Source organism: Teleopsis dalmanni, chromosome 1, assembly GCF_002237135.1.
Source record: "Teleopsis dalmanni isolate 2A chromosome 1, ASM223713v2, whole genome shotgun sequence".
NCBI lineage: Eukaryota > Metazoa > Arthropoda > Insecta > Diptera > Diopsidae > Teleopsis > Teleopsis dalmanni.
Window position 1 is genome coordinate 103,098,494 of NC_051846.1, and position 11,000 is coordinate 103,109,493.

The window sequence follows — 11,000 nt, forward strand, 5'->3', positions numbered from 1 at the left end:
GACATGTTAGCTTACCTTTTCAAATTTGTGATGCAACATATCAGCGCTGACATGTTAGCTTACCTTTTCAAATTTGTAATGCAACATATCAGCGCTGACATGTTAGCTTACCTTTTCAATTTTACCTATGCTATTGATTTTTAAATAAAATACTAAAAATTTTTTTGGATGAATTATATTTATATTTATGTTTTATAAAATTAAAATATTAATATTTACATAAAACAATATAACATATTTATATATTTATGTTTAAGAATATTTTTCTGTGGAATTGTTACTAGAGACTTGAAGAGATTTCCAAACTCGATCCGATCACTTGCTCCGGCTTATCATCTGTCCTTAAAGCATCTGTAAATACAAAAGTATGTTATTGTATACGCTAAAGTAAATTATGTACAATATACCATACCAAAAAGTGCTGCAGTCACATTCTTTAACGTTCTTAAGGACTTCTTGCCTTCTATACCATCAAAGTTGTAATTTATGAGTATACTTTCTCCAAAATTCCACGAAATCCTTCGCGTAATTGGTTATTTGTCAATAACGCGTCTCATTGATGCAGCCTATAAATAACGTAATAAATGAAAAGAAATGTATGAGTTAGTAAAATTGTTACGTGTGAAAATATTAATAAGTGGAAATTGAAAGTAAGATAATCAACATATATAATTTAACTTACAACTACTTCAACGGGAGTGATTTCTTCGTTAAACTGAATTAAATCATCTTCCTTAGATTAAATTGGAAACTGTTCCAATTGAAGCAATTGACCGCATTTTACTTTAGAATGACTGCATTCGCAGCATATTGGTCAATTAATCGTTCTTGACGCAGTAGCATCTACATAATACAAAACAAAAATTACAATTATCATTTTAAATATATTTACTTAATTTTGCATATAGAAATATTATAGATGGCTTCATCCTTTTCACCAAATATAATTATGGTACTGGTACATCTTTGTATCCAGTGATTTTAGTGGTAAGTGCACGCTTCCAAATAACTCACTCGAAAGAAAACTACAATGATAATTTTGATACTTTACATTTTTATTAATTTGTATCAAATTTATCAAATTTTATAAAATCTTAATATATTTTATTAGTTTTATTTAAATAAATCTTTTAATATTGATCTTTATAGTTTCATTTTAAACATTATAGTTTTCATTTCAAAATCTACTTTAATTCACAATTTCATTTGTTTGTTTTCTTAATACAATTATATTTTAATTTAATTCAACGTCATTCAATTAGATTTTTAATTTCACTTTAATTTTCCATTTTTTCAATTTCTTGTTTAAGTTAATAAATTAATATTTTCAAGTAGAGTTAAGAACCGAGCATGTTGAAATATTATTCAACCCTTTTTCAATGCTACGTGACCGAGTATGATATCTGTTTCATAGCATCTTCCAATACTACTTCTTTTTATTGACAAACTTAACATATTTGATCCTCCTTTTTATACCGCCGATAACAGAGCAAAAATCAAGCTCTTAACTATGTTAAGTTGCAGCTTTGATTTTTGTATGTTAAATAACTTTAAGCAAAAACATAGAAATTTCTATGTTTTTGCTTTAAGCAAAGACAAAATAAATAGAAAGATGGTTCACGTAGTGTAATGAATTGAACCTAAAAATTGACAGAATTTTAATAAATTTAAGAGAATATATTGTACACAGATTATAAATGACTAAGAGGACTTCTTTGCTTTTTAAGGCAATCAGCCTTCGTGTGTGCTTGCCGAAAACGAACCGTTTGTCTAGCACAAATTTGTGCTTGCCGAAGGTTTTTGAGTTCTGTTTTATTTTGTTTTGTTTTTTTTTGTGATCGTGATTAGAAAACAATGAGAGCCATGTAACTTTTTTTACACATTGACTACTAATGCTGTTACAATAAATAAATTTGTATAAGACAATTGAAATTAAATGAATAGCATTGAATATGTTTTCTTTTTTATATTTAATTCTTTATATGAGATCATTACAAATAAAATATTTATACTCAATTAAAATCATTCGTAATTCTTAATTTTCATTATCTTTGATTAATTTTATTTTATTATTTTATTTTTATTTTTTTTTCATAATTTTAAATTACAATAAAATGTTTAAAAATAATCGAAGTAGATTAATTATAAAATTTATAAGAAAAAGATAAGTTTCAAGTTACGATAAGTTTCAAGTTCTTGTGACGTTTTGATTTTCTAACTGAAAGATCTCTTTCACGACATCGAAACAAACAGTACCATCTAGGGTTTCAAAGTTTGCCTTTAATAATGCATTACGAATGGATTTAAATAAATGTGGAGTATCATATAAAAGATATATTCTTCTATCATCATGATAAAAATTGGGATTATTGATTGTTGCACCAAAAATGCTAAAGCAGTTGCGATTATTAGGTCCTTGATCACATGTAGTCGCTCGCACTTTTAAACCAATTCTAGCCACCAAATCCAAATACATTTCAATAAGTATTTTTAGGTCTTTTCCTTTCATTGATTTGGCTGTTACAAAGTAGTTTAAAACGAACTTCCAATTGGTAAACAATCCTCTCAACATAAAAACACAAATTTGACCACCTATCTCATTTGTCCTTCTGTATCCCATATCTTCCACACCGTCAATTACATCCGCAGCATTATTAAATTTTAGATCCTTTCGAATGCAAATTTCATCGAAAATTAAGAGGCACTCGGTGTCAATTGGATTCATTTTTTGAAATGCATTTTTTAGTGCTTCAGGAATACATAAATTATTGCCAGGCTGGAGATTCTTTATTTCAGTCCATCGGCGTAATGAGAAAATGCTGGGAAGATTTAAATTTAAGGTTGTCCTTAAGAAAAGATATGTTGAAGTTGACCGATAATAAATGCTGTGAGCAAATAACTTTTCATCATTGTTCCAGGAAGCGTTAGTACATCTCCTAGTTTTGAGAAGCATCTTGGAAAAAACTTTATCATTTTCACTCACATCTAATTTATCAATCAACTTCGAAATGGTAAGCACTTTTATTTTGTTTTTTAGTTTCGAAACTGTCTTTTGTAGGATTATATTTTTTTTTTTAAATATTACATATTTTTTACTTTATTTTTTGGTTGATTTTTTATTGAGAAATATTTTTTTCTATAAAACTCCATATTTTTCAAATTTTTTTTGCAATTATTACAAACTGATTCTGGAGATTCAGATCTTTTTCTTTTATGTTGTGGCGATCTTAACGTAGTCAAATCTACGTCTTCTAATTCTACACATTCTTCATTTGTTACATGCACATCTGACAATCCTAAATTTATATTTGAAACAGAACCGCGCTTTAAATATTTTTTTCCAATTAAATTGGGAGAAAAGTGCGTTTCGCAGATATGTAATTGTGTAGAATTTGATACAAATTCCTCGTTTAAAACGCATTTTTTCTCCCATTCCTTAAATAAAGGCGTATCAAATTCTGGAAACTTGAATATCCTTAAGCCGGGAGTATATCGTTGTGATTTACGACAATGAGGCAATAAGCATCTATTACCTCTTTTTTTAATCTTTTCCATAGTCGCGATTGATTTTAATGAATATGTTAGAACAAACGAAATAACAAAATTATTTTGAATATTAATGGTTTCTTAATTTTCACACTATTCTACAATTTGTAATTGCTTTTATTTACACTTAGTTATATGAAAAAGTTAAAAGTTAGTTATATGAAATTTGAAAGTAAACTAACAAAAACGAGACGAAATTTGTTTAACGTTTTTTTTTGTTTTCAAAAGATTTACCGTTGTGTTTGCCGAGTGGCGGCAAACAGGACAGAATATGTTATTATAAGACAATTAAATAAGTTATTTTGTCTTTGGCGAGATGTTTCACATTTTAATTACAAATTAATTATGCTTATATATGAAATAATGGTTCTGTCTAATCATACATAGTTATGAAAATTGAGTTATATAAATATAAATATAATTTGATATCATATTTTAAAGTCACATAAAATTAAATATCTCTAATTATTAAACTATATATTATATTATATTTAACATAATATAACAATAATAATAATAAAATAAAGTAAAAAATAGTGAACTTCAAAAAGTCCACACAGGAGTTAAAATAATTTAATAGGAATATTAATTCGTAATTGCAATGCTTATTTTCATATGCAATTTTTATTAATGCCAAAAATAAATAAATACACTTGCATTGTGTTCGTTAATACAATCACATAAATATACATCTGTAAATAGTCAACGCATTGAAAAACATAAGGAGAGAGTAAAAACATTGAAAACATAAGAGCAAACTTTTTCATTCGAAAAAAGCATTTCGCAGCTCTCTTAAATTTTATGGGGACGCGCCGTGCGTCCACTACAAAATTTTGCATAGTACAAGCAAATGTATGGAAGTGAACCATCTTTATATTTATTTTGTCTTTGCTTTAAGTTCTGTTCTTACAGACTTATAACATGAAGTTCTAATGTTACTTTAGTTTGTAACATAAGCGTCTTCTATTATGATCATGACAATGTGAGAATTGCTGGTATTTACATAGCGTCATCTCTCAAGCTCTTGAGAGATTTGTGCTATGATCAGCAAAAATAGTACAGTACATCTTTTGACTGTATGTGTGTCATGAATTTTTAAGAAGATGATCACACGATAGATAGATGCGTGTATCTTCTTAAATGTTTACAGTAGCATTTATTGTTACTGTCTGTGCCAATCTGATTTCATTATATTTGATTGTTCTGCACAGTGGGGCAATTTGGTAGAGGAATATTAGCGTCAATGCTAATATGTAACTATATACTTACAGTTAGTTTATGTTAAATTCACAAATTATATTTTATTTTTATTTTTAGATTCACAAATTATATTTTATTTATATTTTTAGATTTTATTTTGATATTAAAAATTAAAAATTGTTCACTGCACTAATTTGACGCACAAATTAAAATCAAAAGCAGACTAAATGTATACAATGCAGGCAAAACAAAAAATTCTTAATACTCATATGCTTTTCTTCTTCATTCTTTTATAATTTCAACCCCGAAATTGCCTATGTCGAACACAAATGTCGAAAACAAATAAAAATATTACCTCCTCGCTTACTTTTTCAGCGCTGGCCTAATGGTGCCGCTGGGTATTTTTCATTGTTATTGCACACTTACTGTATGATTTCGTATGCAAGAGTAGGTGAAGCAATATTTCTGAAGTTAATGCATAGTCTTTGTGTTTGTATATTTTTCCTAAAATATATGACTGGCTTTGTGTGCATGCAATGCACAAGTAGTTTCAAATTATTATGAATTTGATTTTTGATGAAATTTTATTCTGGTCTCATACAAATATATGAAGTTTGCCTATTATGAGGTTAGTAAGCACCGGCAGTAGTACAGTACTACTAATATGCTCGTAGTAGGAATGATATGAAGTATATTAATAAACACCAAATTGTTTTTTAAAATATTTTTTTATTAAAGTTCCAAACAGTAATTTATTATAAACATTGCACTTATTCTTAAATCTAATCTTACATAATAACTTATATAATTTACGATCTATTTACGATCTATTTACAATAATTATTACTTACAAAAATTACTATTTACAATAATTTATTTAAATTTATTTCCATGAATATATAGAAATATAGCAAAAAATATATTCTTCTTGAAATATACACATTAATGTATTTTATATATTTTTTCTATGGGAAATATCTATAGAATTATAATATCATGGATATCAGCGATATTCAACCTGTTGGAAAATCACGAAAAAGCAAATCAACATAAGAAACAGTATAAACGCATTACATATCACGGTAATATTATTTGCTGTTTACTATTCGACTCTGGAAAGTAATGCTAAAAAATCGCAAAAACAAGTGCTATTCAATGTCATTTGGGTGATGCAGAAGTATACAACGGAAATACGATTTTATATTTGTTGTTGATGTTGTTGGTTTGCTCTTTTAGTAAACATATTTTTATATACATGTGTAAGTTAACACCCTGTATTACTATAACGGCACTTTGCCGTTACACATAATTTTTGTATCTCAAGTATGCGCATCCAAGAATTGCGCATTAAGATATTTCATAACGCCTACGCGCGTTTGTATATTTAATTTCAGTCAGGCTTACTGCCTGCACTTCTTATGGCAACAATGTTGCAAAAGAAAACAAAATTGTTTTCCTTTAAGACGCAACTATGTTGTGCAAAACAGATCAAGTATCATTTGAAATACTTGATCGATGAATTGTTCAATCATTATTGGACAAAGATATCGTCATCTGGCTACTGACGCCAAAGCTAAAGACGCTGACGAGGTGCTTTAGCAAATAGAAGCTCCAATCCTATTGGATGGAGAAAAGACGCTTCTAGAAAATTCTTAGGAATTTTAGAAGCTTGAATTCAATTGGATAAAATCCAATTTCTGATTTTCAATAACGACTTCAGGCATCAAAGGAAAAACTTTGAATTGTCAGTCGTTATAAAGAAATGAAACAAAACGGTTAAGCCTTAGCAAAGGTTAAACTAAAATAGTCGTTATCCAAAGTCTTTGGTCGGTCTTGCTGTCTTGAAATAAAAAGTTAATTATATTTTAAAAACAACCGATATTCAACAAATATAATAGTTAAACTATGTCACAAAAATTGTAATTAAATAAATTAATTAAATATAATAAATAAAGTATATTTTTTAAAAAACTAAACAAAGAACCCGAACATTAATTGGCGCCCAACGTGGGGCTCGCGATTATCGAAAAATCTCTAATAACAAAAAACGAGATTTCGCGAGTTTTAAAACATACAGTGAACTCACGCAAATGTGAAAAAACGTGGGGCTCGCGATTATAAAAAAAATCTCTAATAATAAAATACGAGATTTCGCGAGTTTTAAAAACACACAGTGAACTCACGCAAATGTGAAAAAACGAGTGGCTCGCTTTAATAAAAATATCCCTAATATTAGAAAACGAGATTTTGCGAGCAAAAATTTTTAATGTGTAAATTTTTTTTAAAAAAAAAAAAATAATATAAAAATATTCGGAAATTAATTGGCACTCAACAACTGTTGGGCTCGCGAATAAAAAAAAAAAAATAATAAAAAATCTCAAAATAAAATACGAGATTTCGCGAGCAGAAAATTTTTGAATGTGCAAAATTTTTTTAAATGGATAAATGTAATTATCCATAAAGTTAATATTAAAAACTGAAAATATTAATTAACAATAGTGATTAATAAGAACAGCAGTTAATAGTTAAAATTAACCAATTAATTTTGAAAAAAAAGTATTTCCAAGACAATAAATATTGGAAAGTAAATAAGAATTTTATTAAGAAATTTTTTAAAAAAAAAAAAAATTAATAAATAAAAAAATTGTGTTACTTTAAAACACTTGTAATAACAACTACAAAAAATATTAGCAATCTTTGGACAAACCATGTCAAGAATCCAACAATCAGCGGCCGAACGTACTGAACGACGACCAGATGCTGAAGAGGAAAATATTTTAAACAGACTGAGAGAACGCACCGCATCAATCAAAGCTCATATACACCTAGACAGCATCTATGGTGTAGAAGGTGAACGGAACACTTCACCATTAAGCCCAAGTGTTTCCAGATTTTTTGAAGAATTCGCTACCAGAAGTCAACGCGACAGCAATCAATAACTTCTCTACAATTGATACAGAAGGTATTTCTTTACTTATGCTATTTATTAAAAATCAATGTACATAAATATATATTTATTAATGCATTAAAAACATACAAATAAATAAAAATAAATTTTTCATATTTAATAACAATTATATATACAAATAATATATTCTCTATCAGACAAGAAAGGTCTGTAAAATTTTTATAAATATAATAAATAATCCTGGAGGAACTAATAAAGAATTTCTCCAAAATGGCCACAAACACTACACCATCTTCTACAATAACTCAAGAGACGATCAGCAGATTGATCTCTGTTAATTTGTTATCCCTTAGGGAAGAAGTTAGGAGTTTGAAAAGTCAAATTCAAACACTGACTGGTACAAATACCGTGGTGGAATACGAACCACAGACAATAGACGAGACAATAACGTGCGACGAAAGTCTGGACGTAATAAAATCCATTCCAGAATTTACTGGAAATCAAAACTCTTACGTTAGTTGGAGAGAAGCCGCTCACAATTGCATGAGCCTCTACACCAGAGGTAGCCGAAAATATTTTGCTGCCCTCACAATATTAAGGAACAAAATAGTTCATCAAGGAAACGATGTACTAACCAATCATGGAACTGTCCTTAACTATGACGCCATTATAAGCAGACTTGATTTTGCTTATGCTGACAAGCGCCCAATCCACGTCATTGAACAGGAAATGAGTATCCTTAGGCAAGGCTCATCCACTGTCCTTGACTATTATAATCTGGTTAATAAAAAATTAACCCTTTTGATAAACAAAACAATAATGACTCACGGTAATGACTCGTCCATTACTCGTGAATTAAATAACAAAAATCGTCAGAACGCCTTGAGAGTGTTCATTACTGGGCTACACGCTCCATTAAATGATATATTATTTTCCCTTTCACCTACAGATTTACCTAACGCTCTAGCCAAAGCTCAGGAGTTAGAATCCAATAATTTGCGTGCAAAATTCGCATTCCAATTCTCTGATCAGAGAAAAACTTTTAATCAAAATAATTTCTCCAATAACTTGCGCTTTAATCGCGCAAATGTAAACAAGCCCAGGCAAAATAATTTCCCTAAGCCTGAACCAATGGATGTTGATGCATCCATACAACAAAGGCCACATCCTCAAAACAGACAGTTTCGAGGAAACAATAACAATTTTTGGAATCCAAATGGATCACCACAAAATCAAGGAAGGATGCAACGACCCTTCAACAATTTAAAGCATCGTCGCGAAAATAGCGAAAATAGCAATCAACCGCAGGCAAAGGCCCAGCGAGTTAATAATTTAAATGAGAACCATTTTTTAGGTCCAATATCGGACTCCCTTTCATTTACAGAAGGGACAAAGCAATAAATAGAAACCTCCAAATACTAATAGATACAGGTGCTACAGCTTGTTATATCAAAGCCGGTATCTATAATAATAAACAAAAACTAAGCATAAAAAAAAGAGTAAAAACCATTAATGGCTATACAATTATAAGCCATTATCATATTGTTCATCTATTTGGACATAAACAATTATTTTACGAGATAAAAAATCTCGAATCTGATTTTTTAATAGGTTATAATTTTTTAAAAAAAATTAAAGCAACCATTGACATTGAGCAAGGCTTGCTCAAATATGAAGGAGGTCTAGAAAAAATATATGACAGCAATACAAAAAGAGGCCAACAAGGACCAACGACTCAAACAAAAAATTATATAGAAAACTATATAAAAATACCCCCTTGGGATAAAGAATATCCTAAGGCGCCAGCCGAAGATAATACCGGCAAGAATAAAAAATTAACGACTCAAACAGAAAATTATATAGAAAAATATATAAAAATACCCCCTTGGGATAAAGAATATCCTAAGGCGCCAGCCGAAGATAATACCGGCAAAAGTAAAAAATTAAATAAAAATAAAAATTCAAGTAAATTGAATAATATTTCGGGAAAAATAAATCCTGAAAAGACAGCCGAAGGTAATACCGGCAAAAATGAAAATATAATTGGGGAACAGTGTCGTTTACCCTTAACAAATAATATTAAAGAGAGTTCAGAAGATGATATTTCTGAACCATATTCTCACGATACCTTAATGGAAACTTCCACATTAGGATCTTTAAATGTACGGATAAAAGATAATATCACGTACAACGAAAGTGAGAGATACTTAGGGGAAATAAGAAAAAAGGTTAGGCTTGAAGCCACCTTAAAAAATAAAATAAATATTAAGCTCTAAAAAAGCTCTAAAAAGATTAAGCCGAAGAAATTACCGGCAATATAATAAATAAAAATCATTGAATCAATTACAATATTGTCTTGTATGTGAAGAATGAGGCTCCTTAGTAGCTTTATTTAAAAAATAAAAGAGGAAAAGGGGATACTTTTAGTATCAGCCGCTTCATTACAAGAACAATATAATTGTTAAAACTCCTACACGGGATAAACAATAACATGATTCTAATATAACAATACTAAAAGAATATCTTCAACCAAAATTGGTTACGGCAATTTATTGCACTCCTGAAGACCTATATGAAATAAAGGTCATGCTTAAGCAAACTTTTAGTAACAAATTTTTGCATACTAAACACTTTCCAATTGACATTCCAAATAGGGATGATCAAATTATTATAATAGAACAAATACATATTAGAGCTCATCGTAGTTATGATGAGAATATTAAACAAATAACTGCCATGTACTATTGGCCTGAAATGTTTAAACAATTACGAGAATATTGTAGAAACTGCGTGATATGTAATACTAATAAATACGATAGGCATCCACAGAAGATACCTATAAAGGAAGCTCCAATTCCAACAAAAGTAGGAGAAAACCTACATATAGATATATTCTACGCTCAAAAATTAAAATTTATTACATGCTTGGACTCTTACTCAAAGTTTTTAATTATAAAAACCATAGAGAACAAATTTAATTTAGATGAAAAAATTCTAGAAATATTACAAACATTCCCAGAAGCTAAACATATTACTCTGGATAATGAACCAAGCTTGAGCACCCCTCAGTTCAAATCTCTCATGCAAAGGATGAATATCCTTCTTTACTATTGTGATCCCCGTCACAGTACAACAAATGGACAAGTGGAAAGAGTCCACTCAACAATTGTTGAGATTGGCAGATGTATTAAACAAGAATATAATCTTGTAAATGACCTAGAAGTCATATTGAGATCTGCCCAACAATATAATAAAACAATCCACACAATCATAAAAGAAAGACCAAATGATGTCTTCTTTAACAATATTAATCATGAACATATTCATGAAAAATTGAAAACGGCAC

At 29.1% G+C, this 11,000-nt stretch overlaps 1 long non-coding RNA gene across 1 annotated transcript; it reads right to left on the reverse strand.

The window, feature by feature from the left end:
- Positions 1–251: 251 nt before the first annotated feature.
- Positions 252–833, reverse strand: LOC119665608. The gene is made up of 3 exons (XR_005251400.1): positions 683–833; positions 413–566; positions 252–351 (listed from the first exon to the last, which is right to left on the reverse strand). It is a non-coding gene; the product is annotated as an uncharacterized LOC119665608 (long non-coding RNA).
- Positions 834–11,000: the final 10,167 nt, after the last annotated feature.